This window comes from Pseudoliparis swirei, chromosome 1, assembly GCF_029220125.1.
Source record: "Pseudoliparis swirei isolate HS2019 ecotype Mariana Trench chromosome 1, NWPU_hadal_v1, whole genome shotgun sequence".
NCBI classification, from domain to species: Eukaryota; Metazoa; Chordata; class Actinopteri; order Perciformes; family Liparidae; genus Pseudoliparis; species Pseudoliparis swirei.
In genome coordinates, this window is record NC_079388.1 from 16680524 (window position 1) to 16696213 (window position 15690).

At 43.7% G+C, this 15690-nt stretch overlaps 1 protein-coding gene across 3 annotated transcripts in view; it reads left to right on the top strand.

Moving 5' to 3' along the window:
• Positions 1 to 15690, top strand: part of hivep3a (HIVEP zinc finger 3a) — a 34999-nt gene that overhangs the window by 4308 nt on the left and 15001 nt on the right. The window contains exon 1 of one of the 3 annotated variants that reach the window (XM_056417104.1): positions 12342 to 12421. The exons of the other annotated variants lie outside the window; for them this stretch is intronic. The gene's annotated coding sequence lies outside the window, so the exon portion shown is untranslated. Of the gene's footprint in view, positions 1 to 12341; positions 12422 to 15690 lie in introns of those variants that run through there. 3 annotated transcript variants of the gene reach the window in all.

The following is a 15690-nucleotide window of genomic DNA, read 5'->3' on the forward strand; positions in this document are numbered from 1 at the left end:
TGACCCCTTTGAGGACAGAGAGAATGTCTTGATGACATGAAATGCATAAGAAACATGATTTAATTAACTCGTAAACACTTGGATGTAATGGCCGGGTGTCCTGCGGTCAATCTTTTTGTGTTACCTGAGCAAATATGTAACTCGAGTTACAGTGGGATGCCAAAAGTCATATTTTTTCCATGATACCTTACGATCTTCAAACAGATTCCATCTGCAGTTTTGTCACGTTGGAATATGGGGACGCAAAAATATTTTACAAGAATAGGAATCTGACCCTGTAACACCCGGTTCTGTTTCTCCTGTGTTCCGTGTCTCCTATGTCTCCTCTGTGTCTTCTCTGTCTTAATTGTTTCATTCCCTGCACCTGCCCTCAGCCACTATTGTCTCGTTACTGTCTGATGTCGTACACCTGTGTTCGCCCCCCCTATATATTGTGTCAGTCTTTCCCTTGTCTCCTGTCGGATTGTCGTCTATAGTTCCGTGTCCTTTTCCCGTCGTCCTGTCCGTGTTCCTGATCCTGCCTGCCCTGACTGACGATCCTCTGCCTGCCCCTTTTGGACCTTGTTTATTTTGCAACTGTTTTGCAACTGTTTTGCCTCATTAAAGAGTGCTTTTTGTTATTTATATTGCGTCCAGCATGTCTCTCTGCGCCTGAGCCTCACCCCGTCACAAGAACCTGACAGACCCAAGACATATTTCATATTATTTTCTTGATCAGAGCGAAAGGTAAAGATAACAAAAAAGTTGTATTTCTCTGCAGCGGCCTTACACACTGTTGTCAAACACCGATAACAATCTGAGACCTTCAGTGAGAACAAGCTTTTCTCTGAGGAGTTGCAGCATACTGGACCAATTAAAAACAATAGTTGTCCCCACGGCACACGGCAAAGCTACCCTTTTAAGAAGAAGCCAGTTCAGGACATCACAACATGCACTGACCTTCCACTGGAGTTTAAATAGGAAGTAGGAAACGACCTACAGAGGTCACTGTACGTATGGCTGAAGCTGCACGACTCTTATTGGAACAAATCTCCTCCCGGTGCAATATATCATCAAACTCCATGCTCTTGCCTACCAAAAAAAAAAAAAAAAAACCTGGAAAATATATTTTTAACTGCAACTACAGGAGTGATAAATCATCGAGTACTTGCGCAGAACCCGGCGCTTATGATTTAAGACGTGTCATGTAACCGGCACTCCCATGCGAGTGAAGTCGTGTAATGCACACGCGCGTACATCCCCGCTTAGAAAAGGGAGACGACATTCCAGCGAGTCATGCAGCGGGGGAGGGGGGACCCTCGGGTGGCCCTGTTCATCAATCAAAAGGACTTCCCCCCCCCCAGCAGCAGAGACTCGAGCTTTAGTGTCGGAACCGCCGTAAGAGAACAGATATCCTCCCACGCCGGCAACCGGCCTGAGACGACGGGAGCGGAAATTGACTCTAATCCTTGTTAATGAAAGGATACACTTGTGTGCGTGTGTGCGTGTGTGTTTACATCGTCGTCTACGCAGTTGCTTGCTCATGTGCTCGTGCACGGGGAAACGTGTTGGCAGAAAAGCTTGCACGTGTGCTTTGTGGACGCCGTATGCTCGGGTGTTAAGTGTCGTGCGTGTGTGTGTGTGTGTGGAGCAGCGAGTTGTCAGGTCCTTGGCCCTCGAGCTGCAGCCCTCTGCTGGACGTGGGCTGGCCGCCGTCAGTGACCCCGGAGGCGAGCGTATGGACCCAGCTTGGGTTTCTCTGTGAGGTGGAAGGGCCTCCGTGGAGCCACCAGCCTGTTGGGCAGAAGGCCTGTCAGCTGCACTTCTCATTCACAAATCACCTAGTGGACACACACACACACACACACACACACACACACGCGTACGAGCCACAATATGGGCCCACATTCATGTCCGAGGAGGCCCCCGCTCTCTCGGGACATGCTTCGAGAGTCACGTTTGATTCATTATTCTGGTGTTACGCTGCATATTCTGATTATAGATCAAATCAAATCGCAGGTTTAATCGAGATCACTTGACATGTTGTCATCACTCAGGTGATAACGATGTGGGTTTGTCTCTCGAGTCACAAAACAACTCGCACCATTAAATATTGATAGTAGCGGCTTTAATGTAGCGTGGACACCGTAACGCTGGAGACGAGAGCAGAGGAGTCCTTGATGCAAGGAGACTGACCGGAGGGCCTCACACTGACCTCCACAACACATCCTCTGTCCTATCCTCTGTCCTATCCTCAGTCCTGCCCTCAGTCCTGCCCTCTGTCCAGCCCTCAGTCCTATCCTCAGTCCTATCCTCAGTCCTAACCATCTATCCTATCCTCTGTCCTCTCCTCAGCCCTGTCCTCAGTCCTGTCCTCTGTCCTCTTATCCTACCCGCGTTGACCTTGTCATCGTCGATGAAGGACGGGTTCTCTCTGCTCCTCGCAGCCTCTTTTGTTCCGTAACAGACGATCGTGTCTCCTGTTCTGGACGTGTCCCTCAGTGGGTCCGATGTCCATCATCCTCCAGCGATGAAGAGACTACCGGCGACTCAGCCGGTACCCACAGGTGGAGATAAGCATCATCGCTCTGCATCGCGAGCGTATGTCCAAAGATGAACTGCTGGCTCCGGCCACGCCTGGCATCTCCACGTCCCTCCGTAGCTTCTCGGACACGTGGCCTCTCTGGCCCGCTGTGAAATAAGAGAACATATGGCCGCTCTCTCCCTGCATTACATCACCTTGATATCCAAGAAGATTGGTTTTACATTTACAGCTTGCGGGGGGGGGGGGATCCGAGATGCGTTTTCCACAAAAATTGGCATGCTTTATGTTGGTTGCTTGAAATAAAAGCAGGTTGCGATGTACTTTTATTTATTTTTTTACTCGGTATCCTGAACCCAGCGCTCAGCCCCGCCTGATGCATCAGGCTCAATAGAGTTAGTATTGATCCATCGGAGTTATATAACACCGTGCAGTTATTGAGCGTTTAAGACTTTGCATGTGGTCATTTTCAGCTATTAACTGGTTTCCATTAACTCCATGATTTAAACTTTTCTTCCTGTTTTTTCTCATGCCCTGATGGACTTTCACTGGTACTGATTTGGATTTGATCATCTTTATAGACTCTCAACCTCAGACAGTGTCTCGTCGTACGATGGCCTAACCACCTTGTGTAGTTATGATGAGTGGACCTTGAGGTGGGAAATTAAAAAGCGTTTTGTGGAGATGCATGTTGATATTTTGTAAAGTAAGGACTCCAATCAAGCAAAAGTGTAAGACTAATTTGAAAAATTCATTGGTATCACATCCCTATTTTTCATTTTCAATATTTGAGTTTGGTGCTGCTGCTTTTGGGACATTTTATGTTCTAATTTCCCTCAGACCTCTGAGATGTATTCAAACTGCTTGTTTTAGTTGACAGTTGAATACAATATGTCACAAAGAAAAGCACCAAATTGTCACATTTGAATATCTTGAACAAATAAATGTTTGGCAATTTTGACGAAAGCAATTAAGCAATAGTTTTTATGGATCCAGGAAGGAGAGAACCTGCTGTGACATCATCAGGTTCGCGGGGAGAGCATGTGTCCTGCTGGAGATATGTCATGTCATTACATGAATCCCAAGTCAGAACAAAAACCGTAAGCATTGATTATTTTAGGTGAGAAATTATGCAAGCTAAGTAGATGTCATTCCTTATGCCGGCAAGTATAATAATCTTATTCGATTTAGTTATAATTGTCGTCCATGTCCAGAAATGTGGATCCGCACAGTCTTCTGAGATGCTGGCGCTCCATTGGTCTGTTAGCCGTCGGCCTTTGTCATCGTGATGGTGGAGAGTGTGTATGCACACAGTGTGTCACAGTTTCAGTCGGCGCCCTGACCGAAACCCACACTGCCTCCCCGAAACCACACACACTCGCAGCAACAGCCTAACTTAGATGTGGGGACATATATAGCACGTGGCCGGTCATCCGTCCTATATTTAGCATTTCCTCTAAATATTCCCAACTTGTTTTCTCCAGCTTGCACAATGCCCGCCATTCTCTGGTTCTTTGTGCCTCTCTCCTTGTTCCTGATCGGGTCTGCTGCTGCTCTAAATACACACGTGTGCCACACCTTTCAGTAAATGAACCTGTTGTCGGTGAGCCTGTCTGTATATATATATATCGATACAACTATATTTAAAATGTTTAGAGTAACTACCCTTGGTTTACCTAGAATTTGTTCAAAGAGCTGAAAAATGAATAATCAGCATCGAGAGACTGGCTTTTAAAAACGATTGTACAATGTTGTTGTTGTTGTGTATTTTATTCAGTCAATCATTGCAATACAATACAATATTATATATAATACACAAAACAGAAAGACTATTGTTAGAAAAGGCATAGGTAGAAGCAAAAAATGCTTATTCTATACTAAATTATTATAATCAAATAATCAGAAAATGAATATAAAATAAAGAAAAATAATAACAGTCACTCGTACAGCACTGTTTTTATATATCTAAGTGAAGTATGAAGTGCAGAAGCATCGTCCAGTGTGTGGCACAGCTTCCAGCGGCTTGTCAGAAGGGTTCTCCTCGCTCAGAATAGGACGTTGGTGGCGGACCACCCGGGAGGAGGCGTGACTGACCGAAACTGTGACGGGATCCCTTCACGCTTTGGTGGTCCATGCTTTAGACAAGGATAATAGAGTTATCAGTGTTTTAATTTGTGATGCTTGTGTGTTTTAAATACATACAGTGACATCAAGTGTGTTAAAAGCGTCACTATAAGTGAAATGCATCACATACAGGACTCTCAGAAAATTAGAATATTGTGATAAAGTTCTTTATTTTCTGTAATGCAATTAAAAAAACAAAAATGTCATGCATTCTGGATTCATTACAAATCAACTGAAATATTGCAAGCCTTTTATTCTTTTAATATTGCTGATTATGGCTTACAGCTTAAGAAAACTCTAAAATCCTATCTCATAAAATTTTAATATTTCCTCAGACCAAGTAAAAAAAAAGATTTATAACAGCTGAGTGTTTGTCAAGGCTCAGGAAACCCTTGCAGGTGTTTCGAGTTAATTAGACAATTCAAGTGATTTGTTTAATACCCTACTAGTATACTTTTTCATGATATTCTAATATTTAGAGATAGGATATTTGAGTTTTCTTAAGCTGTAAGCCATAATCAGCAATATTAAAAGAATAAAAGGCTTGCAATATTTCAGTTGATTTGTAATGAATCCAGAATGCATGACATTTTTGTTTTTTTAATTGCATTACAGAAAATAAAGAACTTCATCACAATATTCTAATTTTCTGAGACAGTCCTGTAGTGTGGACAGAAGGTGACGTGGTGTGCTTAAAGTTCAACAGTTTATTTACAGTATTTTTATTGCTCTAATCCACCGACTGCAACTTAATAATAAATCTATATTTATAATTGACAGCAAGGCTCTTGGCTAAGTTTTAACACCACTGTCCTGGAATGCCCCAAAACATAATATTAACCATGTGTGTGTCAAAATATCTAAATGATAGAATTTTACTTTGTTATTGTCATCTAAAAACAATATAAAAATGATTAGGAAATAATGCATGATTGAATAAAAAATAAAAAAAAGCTTTTATGAAAAAGATGTTGGCATTGTTGTAATTATATATTATATTACATCATAGACAAGCTAGAGCTAGGATGCTAAACAGATCAAAGTTCCCTCTCTAATATCGCTTAAATATATTGCAGCGATTACATACAGATTATATTTGAACACAGTTATAATTTTTCTCCCCTCAATAATATTTTTTGGTGAGTAGACTTTGTACGCATCATAATGCAAGTCAATGGGATCTCCGGACAGGGTTCGTACGGTCATGGAAACCCTGGAAAAGTCATGGAATTTTAAAATAGTAATTTCCAGGCTTGTAAAAGTCATAGAAAAAACTTAAATCATAAAAGTTTTGGAAAAGTCATGGAAATTTGTTAAAATCACATGTTCATTTACACCGAGTTTGAAATAATAATAATTTTTTTTAAAGAAAGACGCTCAAAATATAAGCCAACGATAGCTCTCAATACGCAACATTTTCTACAGTTTTCATGTTTATACCGACATTTCAGTTTGGTCATGGAAATTTGGTTTAAAGTCATGGAAAAGTCATGGAAAAGTCATGGAAATCCATTAGTCAAAATGTGTAAGAACCCTGTCCGTAACAAAAGCTGTCGGCTCCGTTAGAAGCAGGGCCGCTCTCGGGTCACTAACATTACTCTGAGCAGCATCGCATGGGAACTAATTACATATAATAAGTGTCCGAGTTATCTTTTGTACATTTTTGATTCTGGACTTGTGACAAATTGCAAACTTCATGTCTTCTTCACTGAAAACCTCGCGGCTGAACTCATTGATGCGGTGGAGACTTCCTGAGAAAGTGGCAGCTAACTCTCCCAGACGGGCGACCTGGGGAATCAGCAGCTCTGCAGCTGCTGCTGAATGATGGATTGAACCCGGGCGGCTTGTTGGCACTCCAGCCACAGCCCCCCTGCATGCAAGGCAACACTCTTGCATTGGTAATTGATTAATGATTGGTTTAGGAGGGTCCGCTATCGGTCCGAGAAAAAAAAAATCACAATTATCTTCCCTTTCCTCAAGACCCAATCGTTAACAAGAAGGAAAATAAAAACATAATAAAGTACTCGACACGTGCAAATGTATTTTTGAAACGGGGTGTGTAGAATCGGGGGTGTATTATGGTCCCAGTGCTCCGGTGTACAGTAAAAATCTTTATTATTGCACCTTGAGTACACAGAGAGGCCTCTTCGGTCCATAAAGGTACATTTGTACATGCATGCATCAAGTATGTTTTTGGAACATTTGCTCGGAGGGTTTGAAGCAGCTCCACCCACCACAGCTGTACGACCTGCACAACATCTGTCGACTTCTGTTGGGAAGTCCAGGTCGTCGGGCAAGCGGAGACTATTTTTAATTTTTCTTCCTCAGATGGCTATTTGTCTCCGTGGACTCAACCTGCCGTGCGTTGGTCACAACATTGTTTTCTGTCGGGGATCAGGGCAGGTAGATAGAGGGCATCTGTTCCCTTCTGGTTGGTGGTTGTATGGTGGAGGGAGGAGGAGGAGGAGGAGGAGGGTCTCTGGTCTGTCTGCGGCTGGGCGTCTGGACGGAGGCAAGGGGACCAGTGGTGGTGGTTCTTCTTCTTCTTCTTCTTCTTCTTCCAGTCCATTCCAGTCCAGTCCAGTGGCCACTAAGCACAACCGGCCGACTCTGTAAAGATCACGGTGGTCATTCTGCCGTTTTGGTCGTGAAGTCCCCTGAACACTGCGATGCTGATGAGGAACACTGGCTGTGTTTCCTCCCCCCCCCCCCTGACAGGTGGCAGTGTGCCCAGAAACTCCCTCTGTGGCACTGCAGGATGGAGCCGGAGCTCGGCTGCCGCTCCACCGCCAGCCAACCGGGGTCGGGCCGATGTATACGAGTTCGCCAGTATTGTCCTTTTTTAGATGAATCAATTATCGAGCCGCCGCTGTGATCCTCCTCCGATGCGATGGAGCTTCGCCCGTGAGGACAGCAGTCAGTCAGGCGTCAATCAGACGTAGAAGCAGAGACTTTCATCAACGTAATCTTTCAAATCTGCAGCGAAACCTCTTTCAAAATAATCTTCTCACCTACTTTAAAGCTCCTCTAATTGATATTCCGATGCCTCTGAAGGCTTCAGGCTGGAGGCGTTGTATTTCCGTGGTTGCCGGGCCGTCCCGTCCATTCTTGTGATATCTCAGGAACGCGTTGAGGGAATTATTTTTAAAAAATGGCCCCAAACATTCACCTGAAGGATCAACTGAATATGTTTTAGTGGCTGAAGGTCAAGGTGACTGTGGACTCTTGTCCATCACATTTTCGCGAACGTGATATGTTGTGAACGACCTTGAGCTAATTGCTTAAAATTTGGCGCGGACGTCCTCTCACAACCCGTCGTTGGCCTTAACTCAAGAATTCTATCTACGAACTCTAACTACGACAATTTAAAGAGAACAAATGTGGATTCTAGTTCATTTACGTACATTTAGGAACATTCAGAAGGCACCGAATGTAGAAATAAAAAGGTTGAGAATCATTGGGGAGCTCTCATTTCTAATGTTTTCTCATGTTTTCCTCAGTGATATCATGTGACGACATGGATGTAGACGACTAGCTGCCGGAGGTAAACAACATGTGAGGAGTTTATTGTTTTTATGTTCACAATGGGGGGGAAAAAATACTAACAAGTAATGTGAAAGTTGTAGCGAGAACAAATTATTACCCGGACGTGCAGTCACTAAAGTATATCCATGCACATTGTTTTGGTTTCATGGCGTGCAGCTTCACTGTTTTGGTTGTTCCGACTCCAGGTGCATGCAGATGTTCCTAATACAACAGGAAGTTAGTTTTGTTGTTCTCTGTCTCTGATTTTGAAATAGCACACAGCAACTGCAAAGAGCTAATTCGGCATCCTTTTACACTTTGTCAAAATGTGAAAGCTGTCTTGATTTTGTGGCGTCAGATATAGAAAATCCGTGTTTGCAACGCCGGCTTTCTTGTTTTTTAAATGCGTCATATCGAAGCCGAGACGCTCGGGGGGGGGGGGGGGGGGAGGGGGAGGGAGTCAGCCCAGTTATTTACTCCGACACACAGACCATCTGACCGTGTGATAGCCTTCATGCCCTTCTTGAGCACATCGCAGCCAAGCCTTCACTTGAATCCTACGTTCTCCTGCGGTGAAGGTTACCTCATCCTGCTGCAGTCGGTCCCGATGTACATCACTTTTCAGGATTATGCAATCGATGACACGGCAGATCCAAAATGAAAAAGACAAGTTTTTACTTTACAGCCTGGCGTCGAGGGGTTAAAGGGCTCGAGCTGCTGGCAGCGTGACCCTCCGTAAACGGCGATTCTTGCACACGCACATGCTTTTGTCACGTCGCAATTTGGCAGTCGTACACAACCTTTTCAATTTCAGCGAAGCATAAGTGTGCGCTCTTTTACCCTTGAAGGACCCCGTTCTTCTCCACTGGTGTTTGTCAGCTTCAGAAGAGCAGGATGAACGCTATTCTGCAAATCAAATGGCGGCTACACATAAATTAGGTACGTTTTTATCCTCCACATCTGCATCTTTTTAAAAATAGCCTCATTACCTTCGCATTGAAAATGCAGAAGGTAATGTTTTGATCACCGTGTATTTATTTATTTATTTATTTGTATGCGTGTTATTCGCATAACTCAAAAAGTATTAAACCGAATCGCATGAAATTTGGTGGGATGATTGGTTATTATCCGGGGACCATTTGATTAGATTTTGGGATCAATCGGGTCAAAGGTCAAGGTCATGAAAAGGTCAACATCTTCTTTTTACCATAGCACGGTCAATTTCTATCCAATTGGCGTGCAACTAATGCCTAAATGTTCATAACTCAATGCCCAATCTTGTGATATGTGAAGGTATGCGCTCTACCGAGTGCCCGTTCTAGTTTCTATATGCAGCCGGTGCTAAATATTAATGTATTGTGTGGCTTGAGGTATAAAATGAATTCACCCAGTGGGTTCTGTTGGGCGAAAAGAGGAGAGTATTGTGAGACCTTATCTTTTTGTTTCCCTCCCTTCTTTGTCCTACATTCCGAACAAAAGGACATATTCCTGTTGAGGAAGTGTGTTTGGGAGCATGATGTTCACTCTGTGACAAGGCCATCCAGACAAGCCCCAGCTGCACGAGGCCAGAGAGGGCTCCACACTGGCAGCTCTGTCACCCGAGACCGATTTACCCAGCCAATATTAGTCTTCGTGTCGTGCTAAAATTATTTGACACCACACCAAAATATGTTGAAAGCAAAAAACACCTTTTATTTTCAGCAGGTGTGTGTGCCTCTATAAACAGTCATTTATCGGAAATTGCCAAGTATTTAGGATGCTATTTGTAAAAAAAAAAGAAACTTGCCATGCGCAAGTAAATACATGTCGTGTTGATGGATATATTATTAATGATACGTCGGCAGACGTGCAGTTAACTGCTCATTTTTACTGTGAACCGCGATTTTCATCTCAATAAATAGAAATGCACCTATATTAGTTTAGTTTAGTTTAGTTTATTAAGGATCCCCATTAGCCTACACCGTAGTGGAGACTATTCTTCCTGGGGTCCAGGCAAAAAAAACATTACAATACAATACAAATACATAAAATGCAGTACAGCATGATCAATTATCACAAAAACATTTAGACTTTGAAAACTACATTTACATTAAAAGTAAAATAATAATACCCAAATACCTTAAATACCTAAAATAATAACCTAATCTACTATAATTTCCTTTCTGATTATTGCGGCCTTAAGTTATATTGATATGGGTTAGGTACTCACTCAAATAGCTGGATTCGGTATCCGTGACAACGCGCCAATTTTGGTATTGGATGTCATGATTTCAATGAATAACAATTTAGTACATTTATTACTGTATATTTATTTGTTCCATGTTGTTTTGCAATGTTAGGTAAGCAATGATTGAGTCAAGCTGGATGTTGCCTTGCAGGTAAAATAATGATCCCAGCCCCCTTCCATACAGCGGCACACACCGCCGAGGAAATACTCACTCGTATCGGGTGGTTTCGGTAACTCAGGTATTGATTGAATTTCATTCAAAAAAACAATAATTTGACAATAGAATACTAGAAAATTTTTATGGGAAAACTATTGTACACGACTAACGCACGAAGAGTGCAGGTGTGGTTGACAATGGAGCGTAATTTCTTTCGTGATGAACCTGCAAATGAGTCTGAAAAAAACCCCCACATTGTCTTTTTGTTACTTTTGTTACTGCGAATATGACATTCCAGAAAATTGGCAAAAGAAAAATGTAAATTGTGCGTTTCCATCCACTACTGGTATAAACATCTATAAGGAGCTGGTTCATTGACATTTAAAAGTCGGTGGAACAAATTTAGGTTGCCTTTAAAAAATGTGTCCGGGGACAGCAGATCCCAGCCTCTCTGGCTCACGTACAGTTTGGCTGTTGATCGTCGTGCATCGTTCCTGCAAAATAAACACATAAAATGGAAAATAAATAAGCATTGGCCAGCCACATCTCCTCCCCAGGTCCCTTCATTGATGTTTTGTCTACCAGTCCACCAGAAGCCCTCCGACTTGTCCCATCACCTGACCTTCCCTGCCCACCTGCTCAGCTGATTCCACCTTCCCTCATCAGCCCTGCAGCACACACACCGGCCCCTTTCCCCCAGTCGGTTGCCAGATTGTCTTTGTTGTGTGTAAAACCAGGTTATTTTGGAGGAATACAGGTAGAATCCTACAGTGGATTGAGTTGATATCCCATCTGATGTTGGCAGTATTTAAGAGCGGCTTTCGAGGTGACTTTTATGGTCAGGTAGGAGTCTATATAAGAATGAAAACAAATTCAAATCGTCTATCGGCAGCCTTTATCCAGCAACGTCACTACCACAGGGCTTCGCTTAGTATTTTCTCCAATTTGGAGCCTCGCTCACAAGGACTCTCTGTTGCCCGGCGCAGGACGGACGCCCTGGGCGCGCTTCCATTCCCCTCTCAGCTTCTCCTCTTGCTGACCGCCTGCCTTCATCCCACCGGCTGCTCTTCCCTCAATGCTCCACATGCAAGCTCTTAGCCTGCAGTTGGTGGAAGGGGTGGAGGGGGATGGAGGGATGGAGGGTGGGTGGGTGGGGGAGACCCATGGCATAAAAGAGCAGAGAGTGATGTCAGAGCTGCCTGGACTCGTTCCAGCCGGACCCCCCGGCAGGAGCGTGGAGGCTGAGCTGTGGTGTGTGGACGTTCTCCAGTGCTGGACCCCTGTGCCCATGTCTTTTTTTTTTTTTTATGTTTTCAAATTTTCCAGGGTTTTCTCTGAATCCAGCAGCAGTAGCTCTCCGCCTATATGCTGGAAAGAGAGACCTGAATGGGGAAACTGTGTTTAAACATTTTTTTATTTTTAAATGAAGTAACCCCCTCCGCCCCCTTTTTCCGATCAAATTAAAACACCACCCGCTCGCCCGGCCCCCTCTATACCTCTCGCCGCTGTGCCAGCTGTGCAGCTCGACACCGCTGCCAAAAGAAACACACGCTGACGTCAACTTCCAAATAAGGAGCTGCTACTTCACTTTGACCTGAAAGAGAGACACTAAAAAGGGGGGGGGGGTGTACGAAGGAGGTGGAGATAGACGTGGAGAGAGTGTCCCCTCCTCCTCATTCATACGCATAATATACTCCGCTACCTGTTTGTCTGCCCAGTGCACGTAGAGCGGAGACTCGATTGCCCCTCTCTCTCCTCCGTCACTCTCATTCATCCTTTCTCTCTCTCTCTCCTTCACTTCACCTCCCTCTGGTTCTCTCTGCTCTCCCCGTTTCCAGTCATTCAGGACAACACCACCTGCTACCAGGTAAAAAAAAAAAAGAAGAAGCAAAACCCTTTGATGTCCTCTCTGTCATCTGCAGTGATTTTGATGTGTGTGTGTGTGTGTGTGTGTGTGACATGATGTGAGGGCTGGGGGGATTTTCTCCATTCACGTTCTTTGTCATTGGCACTGGCTACGTCAGTGAGCCAGTGTGGCGGTGAGAAAACCCCAAAAACAAGCCTCGTTCGTGGGATCCCACGCCGAGCAAAGGAAGACATTTGAAATGAATATTTTGTTGTTGCCGTCTTATAATCTGTGCAGAACGTGCAGCTTCTTCCGTGTGTGTGTGTGTGTGTGTGTGTGTGTGTGTGTGTGTGTGTGTGTGTGTGTGTGTGTGTGTGTGTGTGTGTGTGTGTGTGTGTGTGTGTGTGTGTGTGTGTGTGTGTGTGTGTGTGTGTGTGTGTGTGTGTGTGTGTGTGAATGAAGGAGAGGGAGAGTGTGTATAGTGAGTGATCCGTGGACTCCGTATGTATTAAAGCTCAGACTGGCAGTGAATGAGCGCCCTGTGTTGTGCATCCAACCTCCCCTGCTTGGCACTTCCCCCTGTGGACCGGGGAGCACTCCCGAGGTGCAAGCGTGCACACACACACACACACACACACACACACACACACGCGCAGAGGAATGAATGGTTGTGAATGCACCGACTCCCCGTGGGCTCTCCTCTGTCCCCGCAGAGCGCCGCCGCGATCGAGCTGCTGATGAAGCTGCGCTTTTTTTGGGTCGACGGCGTTGCTGATTCTCTTCTGACGTTGTGGTGGAAACACGGCAGCAGATGAGGGCATGTGTTGCTTCGTTCAGATTCAGGTTGACGGTGAAACTGTTTTCACTGTTTCAACAGGAAGTTGTCAATGAAATTCCGACTTTTTGCATCAACACCTGAATGATTAAAAATCATCTGAATGTTTTAGTTGTCCCGTAAGCTAATATTCAAGTAAATTTACATATATATTTAATAGGAACAAAATAAAAAGGTTTTAAAATAGTTTATTTGAGAACAATTTTGCTCAGTTTTTCAATGCACCCGCCGGTCCAGTGTTCTTTGTCGTCCCCATGCACGCCTTTTCCTCTCTGGTTCCTCCTGGAAGAACGGAGGAGGATCGCTGGACTACGGATGCAAGACTCCCAAAGTATTGATTTATTTTCTCCCAAAAAGCCGTAGCTTCGAGGAGAGAGGCACCTTCGCCTGCCTCGCTCCCTCGCTCTCTCTGTAGTCGGTGAGGATGCTGGAAGATAAATTTAGCCCTCCAGCTCTCCTTCCATCTGCTACCACATGGTTTAGGGCCGTTACCATAGGAACCACTGCTGGGTGCCCATTAGTGTGAGAGGAGGAAATTGACAAGATTTTTAAAAAGCCATTCATACAATATTCTCTTTTTTTTGTGTGGCGTGTGTGTGTGAGTGAATGGATGCAACATATCAGTTATTGTTGTTGTTTTTTTTACTCAACTTGAGAAGATGTGTTTCAGTGCCGGCAGATTGTAACTGTAACCGTAGACCCACAGTGCAAATACATTTATGTTATATTGTGTCATTATATAAAGTAGTCCACAAAGACTTTAGCACCAGATGCAATATATATTTATATTGTAAACATTGCTCATATCACCGCCTAATGCTTCTATGAGAACAGTCAACTTTCTTTCTCTCTATGCGACTAGAGGCTAATGTTCATGGAAGACGGTTGGCATAAAAAAATCCAGGTGTAATTGGTCAAATTAATCGTGACTGCATTAGATTAAAGATTAGAAGCCCTCTGAGGCACATTTGTAATTTGTGATATTGGGCTATATAAAAGAAACAGGATTCAAATGTAATTGAATTAAGGAGTGGCAGCCCATGAGTACAGTATTGTTCACAATGGCGCACTGGAACACCATAAAAGGAACAAAGTGTAAGTTTTGTCAGAATGTCTGCTGAGAAAATAGCCTATTCATTTTAGGAAAGGATGTCCGACACTTATAAAAAAAATGTAAAAAGCACTCCACCCATTTAGCTTTGCACTAACTTTTATTCCATGCTTTCTTGCAAAAACCTTTCCCTTTACCCATAATGCAACTTTACTGCTGACCAGCAGGGCAACGAGTTCATTATGTTGTGCTTGACTCGGCTAATGTAGCCTCGAGCTTTTCAAACTTGTAGCCTTCAACCGACGCCGACTCATGTGATGTCACTTGAGGCAAGGTATGGCATTTTGAACAACTCCTTCTATAGCCTCAAAATGCCTGATTCAACTTGTTCCACGTATGTCGTAGTTTACTTCCTGTAAACAAACTTTGTGTAAAATCAGTGGAGACGTATTGGTATTTGATGGATTGTAGTTTTAGACGGACGTTGGTATTCTTCAAGTAAATCTGTGTGCTTTTAATTAACCCTCCTGTTACCTTCACATTTACTAACATATTTTACCCTCGGGGTCAATTTGACCCCAGCAATTAAAACATCCAAAAAATTATTAGAATTAATATTGTTTCCCAAGTTTAAGTGTGAGGTACTTTATGTTTGTTTGTTGACTACCTAAATAGCCCTTTAAAGATATAAAAAAGTTGATATTTCTTATATGTTTGACACAGTGAAAAACAGCCTGGGGTCAAATTGACCCCAAGGAACACCAACATTAAACATTGAATGGGGTCAAATTGACCCTAAAGGTAACAGGAGGGTTAACACTGATGACGTGACACCCAGATGAGGAGAGCCTTACAACAGTTCACCTCGAGAGAATTATTTAAGGCTGAGAGCCAAGGGCAGGAGGAAAACAGCATCATAGTGGAGAAAAGAGTTGAAGGAAAGTTAATTTGCACCATAAGAGGTGCAAATTAACTTTAGTTAAATCTGGAATAAGTGTGACACATGCAAGTGGAAATGAGCAGAAGCAATGCATGATTTAAAAGGTGTCACTTGTTTTTAGTTGCCTGTTTTGTCCTGCAAGTTGTCCTGAAATGCTCTTCACTCTAGCGTGCGGAGGCTGTGAGCGTCTGATGGTCTGAACTCTCAGGCGTTATTGTCACGATGACGACTTGAGTCTGTCCGAAAGCTCTTAGTCAACACTCAATGTGTCACTGCAGGAGATGTTTACGATGGATACAAAGTGATGTTGGTTTAACATTCATCCAATGCTGGCACATATACTCACAAGTTAAACCAAAGACGGTTATCCACCTGTTCTCAGTCATTTGGATGTAATCCAGCAGCTTTGCCGTCTTCCACCAGAACGTGGGTGTAGAAACCAGCTGGTCAGTGCGTGGGATGCC